The 20,711-nt window shown below is 44.1% G+C and overlaps 1 protein-coding gene across 7 annotated transcripts in view; it reads right to left on the bottom strand.

Moving 5' to 3' along the window:
* THSD7B (thrombospondin type 1 domain containing 7B) overlaps window positions 1-20,711 on the bottom strand; it is a 1,583,202-nt gene that overhangs the window by 1,194,128 nt on the left and 368,363 nt on the right. For 4 of the 7 annotated variants that reach the window (XM_045033714.1, XM_045033716.1, XM_045033717.1 and 1 more), the window contains one exon: window positions 907-1,015. The exons of 2 other annotated variants lie outside the window; for them this stretch is intronic. The gene's annotated coding sequence lies outside the window, so the exon portion shown is untranslated. Of the gene's footprint in view, window positions 1-906; window positions 1,016-6,638; window positions 6,820-20,711 lie in introns of all 7 variants that reach the window. One more of the 7 variants, XM_045033715.1, reaches the window with a different exon arrangement.

The raw sequence follows: 20,711 nt of genomic DNA, 5'->3' as shown, positions 1-20,711 counted from the left end.
TTTGCAAAATAAAACTTTTTTTTTTAACCTAATGAGAACAAAAGGTAGTTGAGCATCTGGGGATGGAGGGCTCACTGGTCCCCCCTCTCCGTGCATTAGGCCCAGGCCCCGCACCCCAGCTGTCTCCAAACCTCTTGGTTCCTAAAGCTGGGTGGGAACCTGCGCAGGAGGGCACAACCACATCAACCCACCGTCACCTACAAATGGCCCCATTCTCAAGCCCCTAAAAGGCAGGAGCCCTTGAGTGTGGCCATTCCCCTGAATTTTCAAGTCTGGACCTGACAATGCAGGCTCCCCGCCCCTCCCTCCCCCCACCCTTCTTTTACTTTGCCACCGAACACTAGTCTCCCTTGGCTCCTTCTTTTGTGACATGAATTATCCACTTTCACCTCCTGCCAGGAAGGGGAGGCCAGGACTTCCTAACAGCCCCATGATTGATATTAATCATCCTCAGATGGACGGATGTTTTTTACCTACTCATTTCCAGCAGGACCTGCAAAGCCCTCTCACCTGGCTTCCCACACACCCCCATGGACAGGCACATCCTGCTGGAGAGTGCTTCATTTTAACCAGAATGTCTCAATAGTAGGTTTCATGTTCTCGGCTGTGCTCACAGTGGGGATGTGATTTTCCTTCATGAAAATGCCATTATTACAGAGCTGCAGGCTGAGTCCTACCAACAATAGGCCTCTATTATTTGTGGGGAAATGGTACTTTGGAGAAGGATTTACACGTGGTTCTCTAAAAAGAGCCAAGTGTGGCTGACAATGAAAGGCTTGCATACAACCTGTAACTTCAGCCACACTCCCAGACGTTCCAGGGGCCCGTGGTCATGGCCAGAACCTCTCTCTGAAGGTGAGAGGACCCCCAAGACCTGACAGAAAACCCAGTGAACTAAATCCTGACCTTACATCTGTGGCTCCAGCAAGTGTTCTCTTTCCTTCATTCTTCTTTATTGAGCCCTTCAGAAATATCTGTCACTGTTGGGGGAACAACCTGGGAGGCCATCTCAGCCCTGAAGAAGAAAAGGAAATAGGTATTAAGTACCCATCAGGTGCCACTGCTGTAGACACTTTGTATTAGAGATTGCACACCCCATTCCAATGTCCATAGGTTTAGGGATGGAAAGCGAACAAGAAAGCAAATTGAATGGGGTGTACAGTCTAAAGAAGGGAGCCACTACTTTGTTTTAAACCAGTGTTTCGAGCAGTAAAATTGTTTCAGTGTAGCCAGATCGATATATACTTTTTCAGAGAAGCTGGAAACATGGAATTCCAAGTGAAATCATTCCATTTTTAAATGAAGGCAAAGAATTCCATTTTTAGAAAAACCATGGTGGCAAACACTAAACATTCCAAACTACAAGCATGGTTGGGCTGGACCACCCCTACCCCCATCCCTGGGTTGAAATCTGCTACTTCTGCTTGATACATTGTGTCTCTAAGCTCCTTCCCTGAACACCCCTTAGCCAGTCCCCTGGCCCCAGGGTACCCATGCAAACTTGTTAGTGTGTTTCTCCTGCTGCACAGAAGAGGTTGCTACACATATCAGTCCCCACACTGGATGGTAAGGGACTTATGGTCTTGGCACCCTCAGAACCCAGCTAGTGCCCAGCATATTGGTCTTGAGTGAACGAATGAATCCGCATTTCATTTACTCTTCAACCCCTGATGCTGGTGTTCTCATCCCCCATCACACAGACAAGGAAACAAGCCTCAGACAGGGCAAGGGACTTGTCCTAAACCCCCAGTCCCCACTCATGCCAATCTAACCCCAAGCCTGTGCTCTCCATGCCCCACGGGCACTGCTTCCTCTCCTGTCATTTTTCTTTGCACTTGCAAGCATTTTGTACCTGCTGAAAGCCACAGTCCCCTGGCTTGAGATACAAACAGCACGTTAAAATCACGTCAAAAGTCCTCCACTTTCCTTCCCAGCGTGTCACCAAGCCACTCACTGAGTTATTTACTTTTGGGGACTGTGACCCCTTGCTGGGTCAAGGCTCAGCAAATCAGTAATTTTAAGATGCCTGTTAAATATCCAACAGCTGGTGCCTGTTAACTGGAGTCACCCTCCCCCCATCACTTAGGAGTTTTCAAACAACACAGAACATCTCCTGTTATGCCTCAGGCCTCAATTATTCGAAAGAAAGTATCACCAAAACATTGCTCTCCCTCCAAAAAAGAAAAAAGAAAAATAGAAGAGCTCACGAAAATTACTCCTGAAGACACGTGCACACACTCAAACGCCCGCCTTCCTGGGAGAGATGCACTAGAGCCCCAGGGGAAGTGGCTGTGGCCACTCCAGTCACGGAGGGGCGGGGGAGGGGCGAGGTGGGGAGGGGGCTTGCTCACCTTCCCCTGCACGCAGGCTCTGGGAAACTGACCCGCCGGGTTGAGTTCTAGCCTGGGCATCATCGGGAACCCCACCACCTCCTCCGGGCACCCCCAAACCCTGCAAAGGCATGGGGTCCCTCACACCCCTTGATCGAACTCCCCGGGTGCCGCGGGCTGCCTGCTGTTCGCACTCCTGGCTGCCCAAATCCAAGTGCCTGGCCTGCCACCTTGTGGACACTACGGGGAAAACACGCCGGTGGGCCGGCTCCAAATGCCCTGTGTCTGTGGATTATCACCCTCCACTTTGAGAGGGCAGCAAGGGATGGGAATACAGATGAAGAGCAGATTAATTCGACAAAATTAAAGAGAACCCATGAGGAGGATTTGCGGATCATTTTTCTTCCACATAATTAGAGCTTTACATCAGGGAGGGTGCAAGTTTTAAATGCTCTAAATCCACACCACAGAGACCTCTTTAAAGACTGTGTAGCCCAGTGGTTACTATAATTTGGTGGGTGTCACTATCTTCCAGGGAGATGTTTTTAAATGCAAATACCCCACCCACTGCAATCTATTTACTCAGAATCCAGGTCTAGCATCATTTATATATTTTTATTGTGACAAAAATCATATAACATAAAATTTACCACCTTAACTATTTTTTTTAACATCCAGTGAGGTGCATACTAGACCCCTCTGGGCTGCCTGGAATGAAGGCACCATTTTCTGTCCCCCCAAAATGCACCAGCCAAATAAGTGGAAGAGGGGAAATGCAGCCTGCATTCTGCTTCCCTTCCCAGGTCTCCTGACTCAGGACTCTATCCCCCGCAGGAAAACTCACTTAGCCTAAGTAAATCTGAAAGTGGCGATATTTCCTAATTCTCACAAAGATCCTGTATATCCTTGTAACCTGCAAAACCAGAGACCCATGGGGAACGTGTGTGAAGGCCACCAGGAATCACTTGTACCAAATGGAAGGCACTGGGAAATCTGACATGGCATTCTAGTCATTTTGAAGTTAGGATTATTGAGAGCCTTCTGTTTTGTTGACAAGGACTGAGACCATACAAACCCCACAGGCCAAGGTGAGCTAGGAAAATATGTTCACGCGGGAAGTTTGGAACACAGCTCTTCCTACTCTGCTGTTTTCCAGGAGTTAGGCAAGCACAGCGGCCCCTCTGGCAACCCCAAAGCCTGATTTGGTTGTACTTCTCCAGGTGATATGACAGTTACGGTCCTGAAGGGAGAGAGGTTGACAGCGTCCCTTCCAGATAATCATGTCTTAGAAAGTTTATCTCCCACATACAGAATCATTCCAAAGACTGAGCTGGGTGAGGATTTATCTCTTAGCTTTTTTACAGTGTGTGCTCAAGACTCAGGTCATGGGACGAGGCAGGAACCACCTTAACTCTTTTTAAGTGTATAGTTCAGTGTTCAGTATATTCACTACGTCAGATGCCTCATATAGGCACAGTCATGTGGTATTTGTCTTTTTGTGTCTGGCCTATTTCACCTAGCATAATGTCCACAAGTTCCATCTATGTTGTAGCCTGTGACAGGATTTTTTCCTTGTTGAGACTGACATTCCACTGACTGACTGACATACCTCAGTTCATTTGTCCACTCATCCGTCAGTGGACATTTGGGATGCTTCCAGCTTTTGGCTATTGTGAATAACGCTATGAATATGGGTGTGCAACTATTGCCTTGAGACCTTGCTAATTTCAAACACTGACTAGTGCTACAAAGAAAACCAACCAGATTCAGTGACAGAGTGACTCAGAGTGGCAGCTCCTATAACAATGGCAGTAATACTTTTTTAAATTTTTTAATTTTTTTTTTTTTTTTTTGAGAGAGAGAGACCGAAAGATTGTGACCAGGGGAGGGGCAGGGAGAGAGGGAGACACAGAATCCGAAGCAGCCTCCAGGCTCTGAGCTGTCAGTACAGAGCCCAACGAGAGGCTCGAACTCACGAACCGTGAGATCATGACCTGAGCTGAAGTGGGACACTCAACCGATTTAGCCACCCAGGCACCCCAACAATGACAGTCATACTTAAATGTAACATTGTGCCCCAGGCAATGTCCTAAGGGCTCCATTTATATCAACTTCTATAAACTGCAGGATATAAAGATATAAGGATATCACAATCCTGATTTACAGCTGAGCAAGAGAGGAAACGTGGAGCAGTTCAGTGCTTGCTGAATATTACACAACCAGGACATGATACAGCCAAGAAGAAAGCCAGGCAGGAGGGCTCCGGAGTCCCAGAAGGCAGGCAACATCTGAGCTGAGACATGAATGGCAAAGAGGAGTCAGCCAAGAACAGTTGTGGGATAGAGCATTCCCAGGCAGCAAATGCAAAGGGGCAAGAACCAGCTTCCAGTACTGAAAGAAAACCAAAATGATTGAAGTAACAGGTAGAACCAGAGGGAAAAGGGAGAGCACATGGGAAGGCAGGGTCAGATTATAAGAGATCTCATTAGCCAGAATGAGGAGGTTGGATTTTATATTACTGACTCTGGGAAATCACTGGAGTTTTAAGCATGGCAATGACTCCAGCTTTTGCTTTCCTCCTGATAGCTTTCCTCATCGATATATATTAAATATGATTGCAACAAGAAAGCGCGTCTGGTGGGGACCTTAAAGGTCCAAGTTTCTGAGTTTCTTCGTTCTTGGACATATTTCACTAATACTCTATGCATGGTTGGAATCTCCAAGGCTACAGCATCACATCCACGAACATCTTCACACTGAGGCCAGCTCTCCGAGGCAACCGTTACTTAACTGATGACCTATGTCCACCTTAACCGCAGACTATAATTTGCTTTTACCTCACTGCAGTATCATTACACCTCACAGCCCTGGGAACAGCACTTGATCATTTTTAGAATTCTGACTTCCCACCACAGGGGGACAAGATTACTTACCCCCCACTTAGGGAGATCTGCAGAGACCAGTAATTGCTGCGGGTGGGTTAATGAGTGTGAATTAGAACTGCAGCCCAATTAAGGGAAGAACAGGCAGCCGAGGAAAGAGATGTGTCAGTACTTTTACCATGGAATAGCACTTACGGCTACATAAACCGGAGAAGATCAAAAGAGCTCTTTTGCTCTTGTACGTGAAACTTTTGCCCTCCTCAGAGGCTGTGCCATTATTGTAAGCCTGTGTCCCCAAAGAGGGCAGACCCGTCAGGAACTGCTCATCCCTGAAGTTTTCATGGCATAACAATCTTTGCCTTTTATCTCGACCAATTCACCTCATCACAGAAAAGTTTAAATCCTCTGCACCTCCCAACAGCTCTCTGATTGCCCTGTAGGGACTTCCCTCTGCCCCCTACTGGATGCAATCATTGTGGGACAAGAAATCCAGGAGGGAGCATCTGGGTGGCTCAGCAGGTTAAGCGTCAGACTCTTGGTTTCAGCTCAGGTCATGATCTCATGGTTCGGTGTGTGGCTTCGAGCCCTGCATTGGGCTCTGCACTCCCAGTGTGGAGTCTGACTAGGGGTCTCTCTCTCCCTTTCTCTGCCCCTCCCTTGCTCATGCACGCTTGCTTGCTTGCTTGCTCTCTCTTTCTCTTTCTTTCTCTCAAAATAAATAACTTTAAAAAAGAAAGAAAGAAAGAAAGAAAGAAAGAAAGAAAGAAAGAAAGAAAGAAAGAAGGAAGGAAGGAAGGAAGGAAGGAAGGAAGGAAGGAAGGAAGGAAGGAAGGAAGGAAGGAAGGAAGGAAGGAAGGAAGGAAAGAAAGAAAGAAAGAAAGAAAGAAAGAAAGAAAGAAAGAAAGAAAGAAAGAAAGAAAGAAAGAAAGAAATCCAGGTGTCTACCCTCCATAGTGGGAGCTGGAGGGGGTCCCTGAAAGTTCCTTCCACTCTGTTCTTCCTCTCACCAACTTGGTGCAGGGTGGTTATGTGACCTTAGCCTGGGACAGTCATGACACCTTGGCTCAGCCAATCAAATACTTGCCTCCCTGAGATGTTGAATCTTGGCTGATTGACACAAGGTCTGGCAAGAAATTGGGTTCACCGATGAGATCAATGAGCTGAGCCTGCTACCAGTATCTTCCAGAGCAATCTGGTGCCCATATGCTCCAGCCTAGTTCTTCAGCCCTCACTTCACTCTTTGGAGCCCTGTTAAGCTAAAATTAGCCAATGTTTCTGTTACTTGCAACTAAAAAACCCAAGTAGATACAGTGAACATTCAGAGATTACAATTAGGTATCGACAAGCACCTAGTATCTCCAAGGAGGTACATGCATCTGCTCTCCAAAAACACAATGGCAAAAAAAGGGAGGGGGCAGGGACTTACTTCTCTCTCACAATGAAGAGGTCCCCGGGTAGGGACTCCAGGGTTGGTATGGTGGCTCCAAGATGTTCACAGTGATGTAGGCTCCACCTAGGTTTCTGCTCTACTACCTTTAACTCATGTTTCCATTTATGGGGTGCCCTTCTGATCCCAGATTGGCACTTGAGTCATCCCAGCCACTTTCCTAGCAGGACAGAGGGACAGGGAAAAGGTAAAGGTCTCCTGACAGCAAGCTAAGTGTGCTGGAACTTACTTCTACCCACAAGTCATTGATTGCCCCAACTTTAAGGAAAGCTAACAAATGAAAGTTTTTCTAATGGGCAAACGGCCTATTCAAATATACAGGAGCCCTCTCCTACAAAAGGAGAAAATGGATACTGAGTAGGCAACTAGCAATCTCTTTCACATGTTTTTTTTTTTTTAATGTTTATTTATTTTTTGAGACAGAGACAGAGCACAAGTGGGGAGGGGAAGAGATCCAGGGAGACACAGAATCTGAAGCAGGGCCCAGGCTCTTAGCTGTCAGCACAGAGCCCAACACGGGGCTCGAACTCATGAGCCATGAGATCATGACTTGAGCCAAAGTCAGACACTTAACCACCTGAGCCACCCAGGTGCCCCCACAGACTGCTTTCCTGAAAATGGCTGAAGCTTCAGAAGGATATTCTAAGGATTCTCACGCTTCTTTTCTCAACCTTTCCTGGCCAAGCCATTCTGAAAACATACCCCAGTCTAAATTCTGATTATAAGGGAAACAACAGGAAACTATCCATTTCTATAGAGCTGACTCGGATTCATGGTAACAGCACATCTTTACTGAATGACTTTGAACCAGACCCTTGATTCTTCAGAAACTTAGTTGCCTAAAACGTAAAATCTGCCTTAATGAACAAGGACCGGCTGAAATAACAACCCACGATCCCATCGACTTCAAAGATGATATGGCATCAACGTCTCCAATAGATCAAGTGTCCAGTTGTGCTGAAAAGAGCACACAAATATTTTTTAAAAGATACAGTGGTCCTAAAGTGAATAGGACTTTTATAGTTCTCAGCCTTTGCCCCCAAGAAGAGTTTGAATTGTGCCTCAAGCTTAGGCAGGAATCTGTCTGCCTGGATTTCCTTAGGAACTAGAGAGGAAAAACTGCTAGGTTCCAAAGCCAGAGGTGAACTCACCTGAGGTAGCTAGGGAGGAAGGGAAAAATTGCAACTTTAGGGCAAAAACATGTGTGTTTGTTCCTGCTGGAAGACAACTGTCCACGCATCCCTTGGGTTTCTGCGCATGTTGCAAAGGGTGGCATTGATTGCTTTTTTTTCCCCAAAACTATCTTTTCCAGGGTATCTATATAGAGAACAGCCTTAGAAGACAGAGACAGTATCTCTCTCCAGAGCAAAGAATAAATTTGCTTGCCCATAGGTGAAGATAACATCTCCCTCCAGAGCTGAGGGCAAGCAGGCTTGTTTCCCACTATAAAAGATTCAGGGGGTGCCTGGGCGCTCAGTTGGTTAAGTGTTCAACTCTTGGTTTCAGCTCAGGTCATGATCTTGTGGTTTCATGAGTTTAAGACCCACATCAGGCTCCGTGCTAGCAGCATGGACCCTGCTTGGGATTCTCTGCCTCCCTCTCTCTGCCCTCCCCACTCACGATGTCTCTCTTTCAAAATAAATAAACTTACAAACATAAGAAAGAAAAAGACTCAGGCTCCCTAAACTCAGGGTACGTCTCCTGTAACACAACTCCCTGCATTTGTGGGTGTCACCCGACCCTCTCCATATCACCCTGTGGGAATGGGGTTCAGGGAACTGGCACAAACACTGACTCTCATGCTACTACTACTGTGTGAAGTAACGAAGTTCTTTGTCCCTGAACCAGGAGTCCATCAGCACCCATAAAACTGCAGCAGTCTAACTACTTGGCTTGCAAGTCGCGAGTGGGGTAAAATCTCAGACCCAGTCTTTATATGTTTCCTTTTCATCACCACCTTCCTCCTCCCCTGCTTCTCCAATCTACCTCCTGAATGTGAACACTGGGTCCTTAGCTCCCATTCATCCCCCAGGAAATAGAAGTCTTTTTAACATTTTCAACTAAATCACAGAAATCTCAAAATAGTGCTCTATATACTGTCAAGAGCTTTCTGGTTGTAGAATGCATCCCTCCTGGCACATAGTCCCTGCTACGGCCAAGCCCTCAGCATGACGTAGTTAAATCACGCTTGCCCGTGGTGATGGATGTTTCTCACAGGACTCAACCACGTGAGGCAGAAAAAAAAGGGATTGTGTGTCCAACCCAATGCTGCCCAGAAGCGACCCAAGAGCCATGGAGAGGATGTGTCTTTGTCTCCAACTTCCACGTTCTGACATTATCAGGCTGAGCTGCTGATGGCCGATTTTTTTCTTTTAATTGGAAAGTTAAGGGAATGGGCCTGTAAATAACAGACAAAGCTGACAGTGGATGAAACGGTCCATGCTGTTTGACTTTTCAATATTAAAGACCTTCACTCACCCCAGATACACACAAAGAATGATCAGATAAGAAATCATCTACTCCTGGTCAAGCCCAGTGATCTGCTATCATCTGCCGGGGTCACAGCAAAAATGAAACACTGAACAGTAATAAAAAAGACAGCAATCGACTCTGCCAATTCCATTCATTTCCGACCCATCTGCACCCAGGTATATTGGAAACTCAGCCCTCAGAAAGCAACAGTGAGCATGCTTCAGCTGTCAGACCCCAGCATGACCTTTCTTTCCCTTCTGCCAGAAGTCTGGAGCGAAGGCCAACTTTCTCAAATTCCATTCTCCTCACAGAAATAATAAAAGATTCTGTATTTCTATGAGCACATCCCGATTGGCCTGCTTTTCCTAAGAGAAGGGCTTTGCTCTAGAGTCACCAAATGTTAAAGAGCTGAGTGGGACCTTGGAAATCCCCCTGTTCAAACTTTCATTTTCACACAAAGAACTGAGGCTCTGGGCAGTTAGTGATCAGGTGATCACTAACCCCTTATCAGACATGGTTTGCAAATATTTTTTCCCATTCCATAAGATTGATTGTCTTTTCATTGCATTGATAGTTTCTTTTGCTGTGTAGAAGCTTTTGGTTTGATGTAGTCCAACCTGTTTGGTATTTTTTTTAATGTTTACTTATTTTTGAGAGTCAGAGCAGGGGAGGCACGGAGAGGGGTGGTGGGGAGTGGATCTGAAGTGGGGTCTGCACTGACAGCAGCAAGCCTGATGCAGAACTCAAACCCACCAACCCTGAGATGGTGATCTGAGCCGAAGTTGGACCCTCAATCGACTGAGCCACCCAGGTGCCCCCCGACCTGTATTTTTATTTTATTGCTTATCCTCTAGGTGTCATGTCTAAAAAATAATTCCCAGGAACCATGTCAAGGAGGGTTTTTTTCCTGTTTTCTTCTATGAGTTTCATGGTTTCAGGTCTTACGTGTAAATCTGTAATCAAACCATGAACACTTCATCGAGAGTCGGCCAAGGCTGTGTGGTTTTCACAAAATGCATATTGAGGAACCTCTTCAGTTTCTTCCTTCTGAGAGCAAGACTTTCTGTTATATTTGGGGAACTTCTGGTGTGTGATAATCTATTCTGAACCTCCCTGAGCCAGCTCCTTAATTACTCTCTTGGCTTTTTAGGCTGGGTAAACCCCAAGGAGCTCTCTCAGCTGTGCAAGGACACACGGAAGAAAAAGGAGGAACTCTTGAGATGTGCCCCTTCTCTACCCTCCCCCAGCTATTTTCCACTTTGGGTCAAGAAGAGGTCAAAAACAGGTGCCATTTGAACCATTTGTTCAGCTTAAACAGTATGCTCATTATTTGGTTAAAATTTTCTTTTTGTCCTTCGGAGCACCTGAGTGGCTCAGTCAGTTGAGTGTCTGACTCTTGATTTCAGCTAAGGTCATGATCTCTCAGTTTGTGGGATCGAGCCCCATGTCAGGCTCTGTGCTGACAATGCAGAGCCTGCTTGGGATTCTTCTCTCTCTGACCCTCACTCTCTCCCCCTCCCTCACATGCACACACGTGTTCTCTCTCTCTTGAAAATTAATACTTTAGGGGCGCCTGGGTGGCTCAGTCGGTTAAGCGGCCAACTTCAGCTCAGGTCATGATCTCGCGGTCCATGAGTTTGAGCCCCACGTCGGGCTCTGTGCTGACAGCTCAGAGCCTGGAGCCTGTTTCAGATTCTGTGTCTCCCTCTCTCTGACCCTCCCCCATTCATCCTCTCTCTCTGTCTCAAGAATAAATAAACTTAAAAAAAAAAAAAAAGAAAATTAATACTTTAAAAAGAATTTGTTCTCATATATAAAAACCAGAGTTCACCCTCCCATCCCAAAATTCCAATTTCCAGTTTTGCTTGAAAAATCGAAATTAAAACCAACATGTCACATGGCAATGCCAAGGAATAGCTGTCCTCTTTAGATGGTGACATGAGCTCCATGGTATATCATAATCTCCATTCCGTCCCCGATACCTCCTGCCTATTCCTCCTAGAAAACTGGATGTATGACCTCTAGAGGAAGATTTATTGTGGTAGCTTGTTCATTGTGCCAAAAAACATTAATTAATTGCCTATAAACATCTAACTAAACCCAGAAAAACCCCTAACAGCATGGAGTTTATATTCTGGCGTGGGATGACAGGCAACAAACAAATAATTATAGAGTATACCAGAAAGTGATTGTTCTTTGAAGAAAATACAACAAAGAAGGAGATACCAAGTGTGGGGGGGTTACAATTTAAAAATAGGATAGGCAGGAAAAGGCTCACCAAGACATTTAAGTTAAAACTTAAAGGAGGTGCAGGAAGAAGCCATGCAAATATGGCTTGGGAATAGCATTACATGCAAAAGGAACAACAAGTGCAAAGGCCCTGAGATATTATAGTAAGGGCCATGGCTGGGGACACAGACATTTCTGTAGGTTCCAAGGACATTCATTGCATCCCGTCCATTCTTTCCCACCCCCCACTTCATCCTCAACCTCAGCTCCAGCAAAGTTAGTTCGCCAGTGCCACAGACATCACAGGGGTAAGGGCACCCCAGCTTGGAGGCAACTACAAACCTCTCCAAGGTATCCACAACCATGGATACTTTGAAGGAGATCAAAATCCGGGTTACCCACTCCCATCTCCACTCTTTGGAACACTGAACTCCCTGTGACCACTTCTATAGTAGAGGCTTCCTGCCAGTCTGTTGGTCCCCTCTGCCATCTCCCTGCTTACAGTCACCCATGGCTCTCTATGAACACCCCCCCTCTCACCCAGCCTGACTCTTCCCATGGGACTTGCCCAGTTGTCCCTAAGCTGGGCCCTAAACAAAGGCAACGTGCAATATGTCTGTGCAAGGCTCCTGGCAGGGCTGCTTGTCTCGGCTGGTATTAAGCATGTTCTGTGAAGGACCAACAGTGGCATCAAAGACAAGGTATTTGGGCCATGTTAGGAAGTTCTGAATTTGACTGTTCAGAGCTCCTACTTAACAATGTCCTCTCTATCCTCAACTTGCATCAAAGGAAGCAATGCTTTTTTTTTTTTAATTTTTTTTAACGTTTATTTTTGAGACAGAGAGAGACAGAGCATGAACGGGGGAGGGTCAGAGAGAGGGAGACACAGAATCAGAAACAGGCTCCAGGCTCTGAGCTGTCAGCACAGAGCCCGACGCAGGGCTCGAACTCATGGACCGCGAGATCATGACCTGAGCCAAAGTCGGCTGCCCAACTGACTGAGCCACCCAGGCACCCTGGAAGCAACGCTCTTGAGACCAGGAACAAAGCAAAGAATCCCACACAGGCCTTATGTCACCAAGCAGTAAATTCCTCGCAAGGCTTCCAGTCCCACTCATCTCCTTTTTTTTTTTTCTTAAACGTTCATTTATTTTTGAGAGAGAGAGAGAAAGAGAGTGTGTGAGCAGGGGAGGGGCAGAGAGAGAGAGAGGGAGACCCAGAATCCAAAGCAGGCTCCAGGCTCTGAGCCATCAGCAAAGAGCCCGATGCGGTGCCTGAACTCATGAACAGGGAGATCGTGACCTGAGCCAAAGTCAGATGCTCAGCCAACCGAGCCACCAAGGTGCCCCATCTCTTTCCTTTTTAGAATTAGAACCAGGGGCACCCGGGTGGCTCAGTCTGTTGAGCAACAGACTTCATCTCAGGTCGTCGTCATGGCTCAGGTCCTGATCTTGGTGTTCATGGGTTCAAGTCCCCTGTTAGCATCAGGCTTGCTGCTGTCAGCGCAAGGCCCATTTCAGATCCTCTATCCCTCTCTCTCTCTCTCTCTCTCTCTCTCTGCCCCACTCCCACTTGCACTCTCTCTCTTTCAAAAATAAATAAGCATTAAAAGAAGAAGAAGAAAAAGAAGAAGAAGGAGGAGGAGGAGGAGGAGGAGGAGAAGAAGAATTAGAACCAGAAGTGAGGGTGCTATCACAGAGATGTCTACTCAAATTGGAAAATGAAGTCAGATGTTTTCTGACAGGAAGCAAATAGATTTGGCTGATGGGCTTAACCATGGGGGGCACTTTCCACAAATTAAATTGATGGTTTCATATAAATACATACAAAGCTTTCACATTTGATATAAAATATTACATTGGCAAAGTTGCACCGCACTGACCAATGTTTTATTTTCTCATTTACAAATATACCAGGTTAAAGATTATACCTTTCATTGAAAAAATAAGTATAATTAATAATAATTTGATGAGGATTAACATATACTTTTCACTATACTTCTAAGAAATCAAGACAGTGAATAAGTCTTACAACTGGATAACAAATCTTTTGCAATTCAGGCTGTCTCCAATTCTCTGCTTTTAATAAAACTGAAAGGAAACCTAACTGCATTGTCAAATAATATATCTTTACTACAAGCATCGAATAAATGTTGTGATATATCATTATGTGGTTGTTGTTATACAAACACAAAAAGTTCAAACTAGTATAATAAATCTGCTTCCATAACTATTTAGTTTACATATGAATTTTTTAATTTGCATCTATAAAAAAGAGGAATAGAATTGATGCTGCCCCAGTTCCTTTCTGCCAATAAGTGATAGTCAACTATGAAGACATGAACTATTTGTTAAAGACCTAATCATGTCATTTACCAGATATATTTCCAAATTTTTTTTTTCACATTTTATGACTAGTATCAGAATTGTGGTATTATTATATTATGGCCAATAGCATACTAATAGTGTACTTGTGTACTACTAATAATTACAATGATTACTCAATCAGGAAGAATTTGGTAATACTTAGGGTTTTATGATCACAGGCTATAAAGGAAGAATTCAGTTTTAGTTAGTGAAATTTTGGTTTTAGAAGAACATACTGGAATGCTCAATAAAAAACTTTCAAGCATAAAAAAGTACACATTAGGATCAGCTTTTGTGGAGTAAGCAGAATACAAATTCAAAGAAAGAAAGTAAAGATATAAAATGTCCAAATGCTACAGAAGAGGTTGTTTATGTATTCAAAAACAGATAATGATGGCTATCAAAGTCCTATAGTAGATTCCATTGAATAAATTTAAAAGTATAATATGAGTGATTTTTTTTATTTTTTTAATTTATTTTATTTTATTTTATTGAGAGAGAGAGAACGTGTGTGTGCAAGTGGGCAGAGAGAGAGGGAGACACAGAATCCAAAGCAGGCTCCAGGCTCTGAGCTGTTTCAAACCCATGAGCCATGAGATCATGACCTGAGCCAAAGTCAGATGCTTAACTGACTGAGCCACCCAGGCACCTCAATGTAAGTGATTTTTAAATGTCAATATTTAGAATATACCAGAAGTGCCATACTTTTCATTATAATAATTCTCTTAGGTGTGATAGTGGTACTTATTGTCTTATGATAGGAGAATGTCCATATTCTGAGATGTACCAGCTGTCACGAAATTTCTCCATATTCATATATCAACTGCGCTATTATTAATTCAATACTTTTATTTTAATTGGTTCATTTTCTTTAACTTAAATTAGCTCATTTTGAAAGAAAACTATGTCATTAGCACAAATAGATAATAGATAATCAGCATTACTTGTTATAAAAAGAAGATAAATATCAACAGACACAATGAAAATAGAGGAAATTTTAACTTTATGGCTAGATTCTGTCACTTACACGATGACTCTAAGCCTGAAACCTACTCTCTTGTATTTAAAAAAGGGGGCAGGATTGTACTGCAAAAAGCAGTTTAGGGAGTGGTAGAAGGATTAATGTAACAAAATCCAAACAAACTTCATTTTTTTCTCTCAGATGAGGCTGAAAACAAAGACAATTAAAATGGAGTGATGAGGGGCGCCTGGGTGGCACAGTCGGTTAAGCGTCCGACTTCAGCCAGGTCACGATCTCGCGGTCCGTGAGTTCGAGCCCCGCGTCAGGCTCTGGGCTGATGGCTCACAGCCTGGAGCCTGTTTCCGATTCTGTGTCTCCCTCTCTCTCTGCCCCTCCCACGTTCATGCTCTGTCTCTCTCTGTCCCAAAAATAAAAATAAAAACGCTGAAAAAAAATTTAAAAAAAAAAAAAATGGAGTGATGAGAAGGAAATCTTGCCATTTGCGACAACATGAATGGACCTAGAGAGTATTATGCTAAGTGAAATAAGTCAGACAGAGAAAGACAAATACCATATGATTTCCCTTACATGTGGAATCTAAAAACCTAAGCAAATGAACAAGACAGCAAACAAAAAACAGAAACAGACTCGGGGATACAAAGAACAAACTAATGGTTGCCAGAGGGTAAGGAGTTGGGCGGGGTGGGAGGGCAAAATAGGTGAAGGGGACTAAGAGGTACGAACTTCCAGTTATAAAATAAATAACTCACAGGGATGAAAAGTACAGCATAGGGAATATGGTCAATAATATGGTAATAACATTGTATGGTGACAGATGGTAACCACACTTATTTTAATAAGCATATTCTGTAACGTATATAAATGTCAAATCGCTATGTTGTACACGTGAAACTAATATAATATTGTATGTCAACTATACTTCAATTAAAAATAAAAAGTTTAAAACATTTTAATGGAGTGCTTTACACGCTAAATCGATGAGGTACAGACTGCTAGAAGAACACACCGGGGGCTGGAGTTCTCAAAAAGGCAGAGGGGACATCCAAACAAAGGTCTCCAGATGAAAGAACACAAAGGTTGAAGGTTCAGTATGACTCAGGCTGACTGAACCTCCTGGTTTTCATGACAGAGTTCTAGTCTTCCCAGAGTAATGAGTAACAGCACCCTCTTTCATCCCAAGTATATTGCCTACACAGTCAACTGGAGATCTCCCCAACTAAGACCGAAATGTTGGAATATGGTGAGAAGAGACTAAAAATGAGGTTGAAGAGGTGGGAAGAGCCCAGCTGAATCCTGAGGGCAATGAGGAGCCACGAAAGCGCTGGAGCAGGGGAGTGCCTTGAGACTGCATGTGAAAAAGGCTAAGTGTGGCCAGTGGGCTGAAGAGTGGAAGACCCAGTGGAAGTGAGGAGAGAAGCATCAGGGGGAAAGAGGAGAAATAACCCGATGCTAATGATTCTGGGAGGTAGATTCACGAGGGTTTGGTAACTGGTTGTGGGCATCAGGCCGGGGTAACCGAACAAAAGTCGTCGAGGATGATAACCACGTTTTGGCTTGGCAACTGTTTGAATGGTGGTGCCACTCATTCAAACTGGAGGTGAATGAGAAGGAGCAAGTTTATGGGTGCTGCTTGGGTCTCACTGAGCGTGAGGTGCCTCGTGGACATTCAAGTGGACATATACAGCAGCACCTACCTGTACAGGTGACAGACTGGTGTGTGTCAGCACTAAATAAGAACTCCTCAGTGTGTGCCCCCCCCACACACACACACCACATATGTAAGCACCACCTCCAGAAAGGACCACTGTGACAGTGACAGATGGTGCATTCAGAACCCCTGAAGTGACATCCTCAGTGTAAAAAAGCCTTTCTCCTGACAAGTAAGTATGCTGCTAGCCCTCCCTGGGTATGGGAACCAGTGATGCCAAGGGTGGTAGACACCCAGCCCACAGATGGAATTGTTCAGGAATACTCCTGAGTCTTGGGCAGAGCTGGGCAAAGATCCAGCAGGTAATGTAGAGTAGAATAATGTAAGCCAGCAAAAAAGAGTGAGAAGGAGCATCCAGAGAAAAGAGGAAAGCCAAGAGAGCGTGGTGTTTCTCGATTAAAAAAGAGCAAATACTTCAAGGAGGAGGAAGAGGTCAAATGGTCCCTTGTAAGAGTGACCAACAGTACCAAGATGTCATCCTGGCTCTGCATCCTGCATCCTGGCTCTGCCACGGAACAACCAAGAGGTGTCCGTTGGACCTGACAACAAGGAGGTCACTATGGCCCTTAGTTGGACACCTTCTAGGCAGCTGATGGGCAAAAAGCCAGATTACCATGGATTGAAGAGTAATTAGAGGTAAGAAAGAGAACTCTCGATCAAGACATCTGCCTGTGGCCAAGACAAGAGAAATAATGTGGCTCCCAAACAGCAATGTGAATTTTTGAGTACGAGGAATCTGACCTGGACTAAAGGAAAAAATCACAGGAATCCGTGGTCTGCCGCCCAGACAGTATCAGCCCATAGAAATCCTCACTGGGCTCCCCAGGCTGGGGTGACACTGCAGAGCCACACCACATGCCCCAGGCCCAGCCAGACAAATCATATTCATGCCTGGACAGGGGTCTTGTCCATTCGTTCCCAGGAACCCTCCTTAGATAACACAGAACTGTATCTCCTGCACCTTCATAATCTCAACAGTAACATCAATTATTTCTACGCACCTAGACTTTAAGAAGCACATAGTTTACATTTGGAGAACATTATATATTCTTTAAAAACAATCCTATGCCATAAAAACAATTATCCACATCTTCTAATTGAGGAAAGTAAAGATCAGAGAGGTTAAGTTACTTGCTCCAGGTCACACATCTATAGGACGGCAGAGCCAGGATGCAAGCCCACATTTGTCTGACCCTGCTGGAACCCCTCTGCTCCCCACAAGTCTTGCTACGCCTTTATTCAAAATTGCCCAAGGCCTCCTGATGCTAAAATAGGGCAAACTGTGCAACTCATTAAATCTCTGAGGGAGAGAAAATTGTATAGGGGCTTGATCCTGGCCTGGAGTCAGAAGAAGCAAGTTCAAACTCTGACTTTGGGTGACTTATTCACATAATTTCCCTTGACCTGTTTGTTCATGCATAAAAGTGGGGTAGGTGTTGACCACCATTAATGGTGTTGACCATCAATAACAAAAGATATTTGAATACATACTGCCAATATATATGCTTTTATTTATCCTCTCATTTATAAGGCAGAAATGTGTGTCTTAATGAAGAAATATTGTACATATTAAAAGACATAAAAATAAAATATTTAAAAGGATGAGATAAAGACGAAATAAGGAATATTAAATGTCCTATTGATCATGATGGCTTGATACTATCATTAGCTAATACCTCAAGGCAAATGGGAATTGGGGAAAAGATTGATTTATCATCATAAAAGTAGGTGGTAATCTACAGACCAAATATCTTGATAATTTCAAGACACTTTTCACTGACTTCTTACCAGGTTAAGTGGAAGAGTTTTCATTTTTCCCTCCTGATGGTGGTTGATGGAATCAGGGAGCACTGCTGTGTCCCTGTGGCCGCCTGGACTGTATCAGAGGTATTACCTTCAAATGGCAGTGTCTTTGCAGAGTGTCCATTTGGTGAGGGATAGTTTCGTTTAAAGAAGGAAATAGAATTCATAAATCTACCTACATAGGCACATGTATTTGTTTCCTGTGGCTGCCATGACAAAGTACCACAAACTAGGTGGCTTAAAACAACAGAAATTTATTCTTTCACAGTTCCAGAGGCTGGAAATCTGAAATCAAGGTGTCAGCAGTGGCACACTCCCTCTGCAACCTAAAGGGGAGAATCTTTCCTTAGCTCTCCTAGCTGCTGGGGTTTGTCAGCAATCCTGACATTCCTTGGCTTGTTGATGCTTCATTCCAATACATGCCCCTGCCATCATGTGGCTGGCCATCTTCTCTCCATGTGTCTGTATCTCTTCTCTTCTTATAGAGACACCAGCCATAGTGGATTTAGAGCCCCTCCTGGTTCAGTACGACCTCATCTGACTTAACTAATTGCATCTACAAGGACCCTATTTCAAAATAAATCACATTCTGAGGCACTGGGGATGAGGACCTCAACAATTCTTGTGGGACCCAATCTAAACTATAGCAGCACACATAAATATGCTGAAAAGAAATAAAACAGAGAAAGCAGCTTTGTCCATGCTACGGACCTCCATCTTCCTCTCAGACAGGGGACATACTATACAAGGACCGTGACCTTCTGATGCATGGAGCAAGTAAGGATGCCATACCAAGCCATATGTTAATTTAATTTTTTTTTTTTTTTTAATTTCTGAAATGGGCAGGTACGTCTGGGTGGCTCAATCAGCTGAACATCTGACTTTGGCTCAGGTCATGATCTCACAGTTCATGAGTTCGAGTCCCACATCAGGCTCACTGCTGTCAGCATAGAGCCCACTTCAAATCCTCTGTCCCCCTATCTGTCTCTCCCTCCCCCAGCTTTCTCTCTCTCGCTCTCTCTCTCTCCCAAAATTAAACAAAACATTTTAAAAGGGGGGAAAAAATAAATTCCTGAAATAGGAAAGAACAGCCTGAGACAGAAAGGACAGGAGTGTGAATTCACTCAGTGAAGGGAGGTGAATGCTTCAAAAAAGGAGGGTCAGCAGGGACAGCTGGAGTCAGAGTCACTATGATAATGTCTAGGAGGTGCCCACTAAACTTCACGACAAGAAAATCACAATGGCCCTTAGTTTCTCTGGTTTTTCACTAACACCTTCTTCTCCAACTACAATGGATAACCTTGCGTCACCTGTAGGGTGCAAACACTTTATTTTAGAGACTTCTGTCCTAGAGGAACCAAGGCTTCCTTCCAACTTAAAAAGTGTAATGACACCATGAAAGTCCCTTCCCCAGAAGTTACTTCCAAAATGACTAAGAAATCAGATGCTATGAAATAATATCAGATTGATTTGCGTAAGAATTTTGAGAGGGCAGAAATGGGAGACATAAAAAGGACACCTGAATATATTATATTTATTTTTAGCTTCAGGGCATGCCTACAAGGAAAAAGGGTAGAAAAATACTGTGTTGAAAGAAATTTGAGGGTTTTATTGCTAATCATTAGTAGTAGTATTTCCCACTTACCATGTGGAAGGCAGCACAGTGTACTGATTATGGCATTAAGTTTGGAGCCAGACTCCCTAGTTCAATCTAACCTCTGCCACTTGCTAGCTGTATAACATTTGGTTACATAATTTTTGTGTGCCCCAGTTTCCTCATCTGTAAAATCTGTTATAATAGTACTGCTTAATAGGATTATTTTGCAAATAGATATGTCTTAAGTGTGTAAAAGAGTGCCTGGCACATAACAAGAGCTATGCAAGGTTTAGTTGCTGTTGCCATAATGATGATGATGGCCAATTTCCTGAGCTTCTATAATGGACTAGACACTCTGCTAACCATTTGGCTTACCTCATCTCTTATCATCACCATGAAATAGCACAGTGATTAAGAGAATGGGCTGAGATATCAGACTTCAAATCCAAGTTGTGTCACTTACTCACAAGTCTCTGAACATTTCCAAGCTCTAGTTTCCTTCTAGGCCTATCAAATAATCCATGTAATCCATCTAGAAGAGCACCTGGTGAATAGTTAATGTTCAATTAATGCAAGGTCTTATGATTCATGATTCATACTGGTCCAGGGTCTCACAGCTGATGTGGACTTGAGCCTGGCCTAGAAATCAAGTCATTTATGTGGACACCATGTGCTATGATAGGCACAACTCAGATCTTTTGTCATTCAATCCCTGACACTTCATGATGCTGTAACAATCATTGATTGACTGGGTTCTCACAGCAGCAGAAAGGATAAATTCACAAGAGCAATGGAAGTCACATCCTGTCTTTCTTAAAAGTAACATGCTGGCCTGTACTGGCACTGTGGAAAAAAACTAAAACTTGAAAATACTATAGAGTGGAAGGAGTTGTGA

The sequence above is a fragment of the Felis catus genome, chromosome C1, assembly GCF_018350175.1.
Source record: "Felis catus isolate Fca126 chromosome C1, F.catus_Fca126_mat1.0, whole genome shotgun sequence".
In the NCBI taxonomy this organism is placed as follows: Eukaryota; Metazoa; Chordata; class Mammalia; order Carnivora; family Felidae; genus Felis; species Felis catus.
This window is presented reverse-complemented; position numbering and strand designations above follow the sequence as displayed.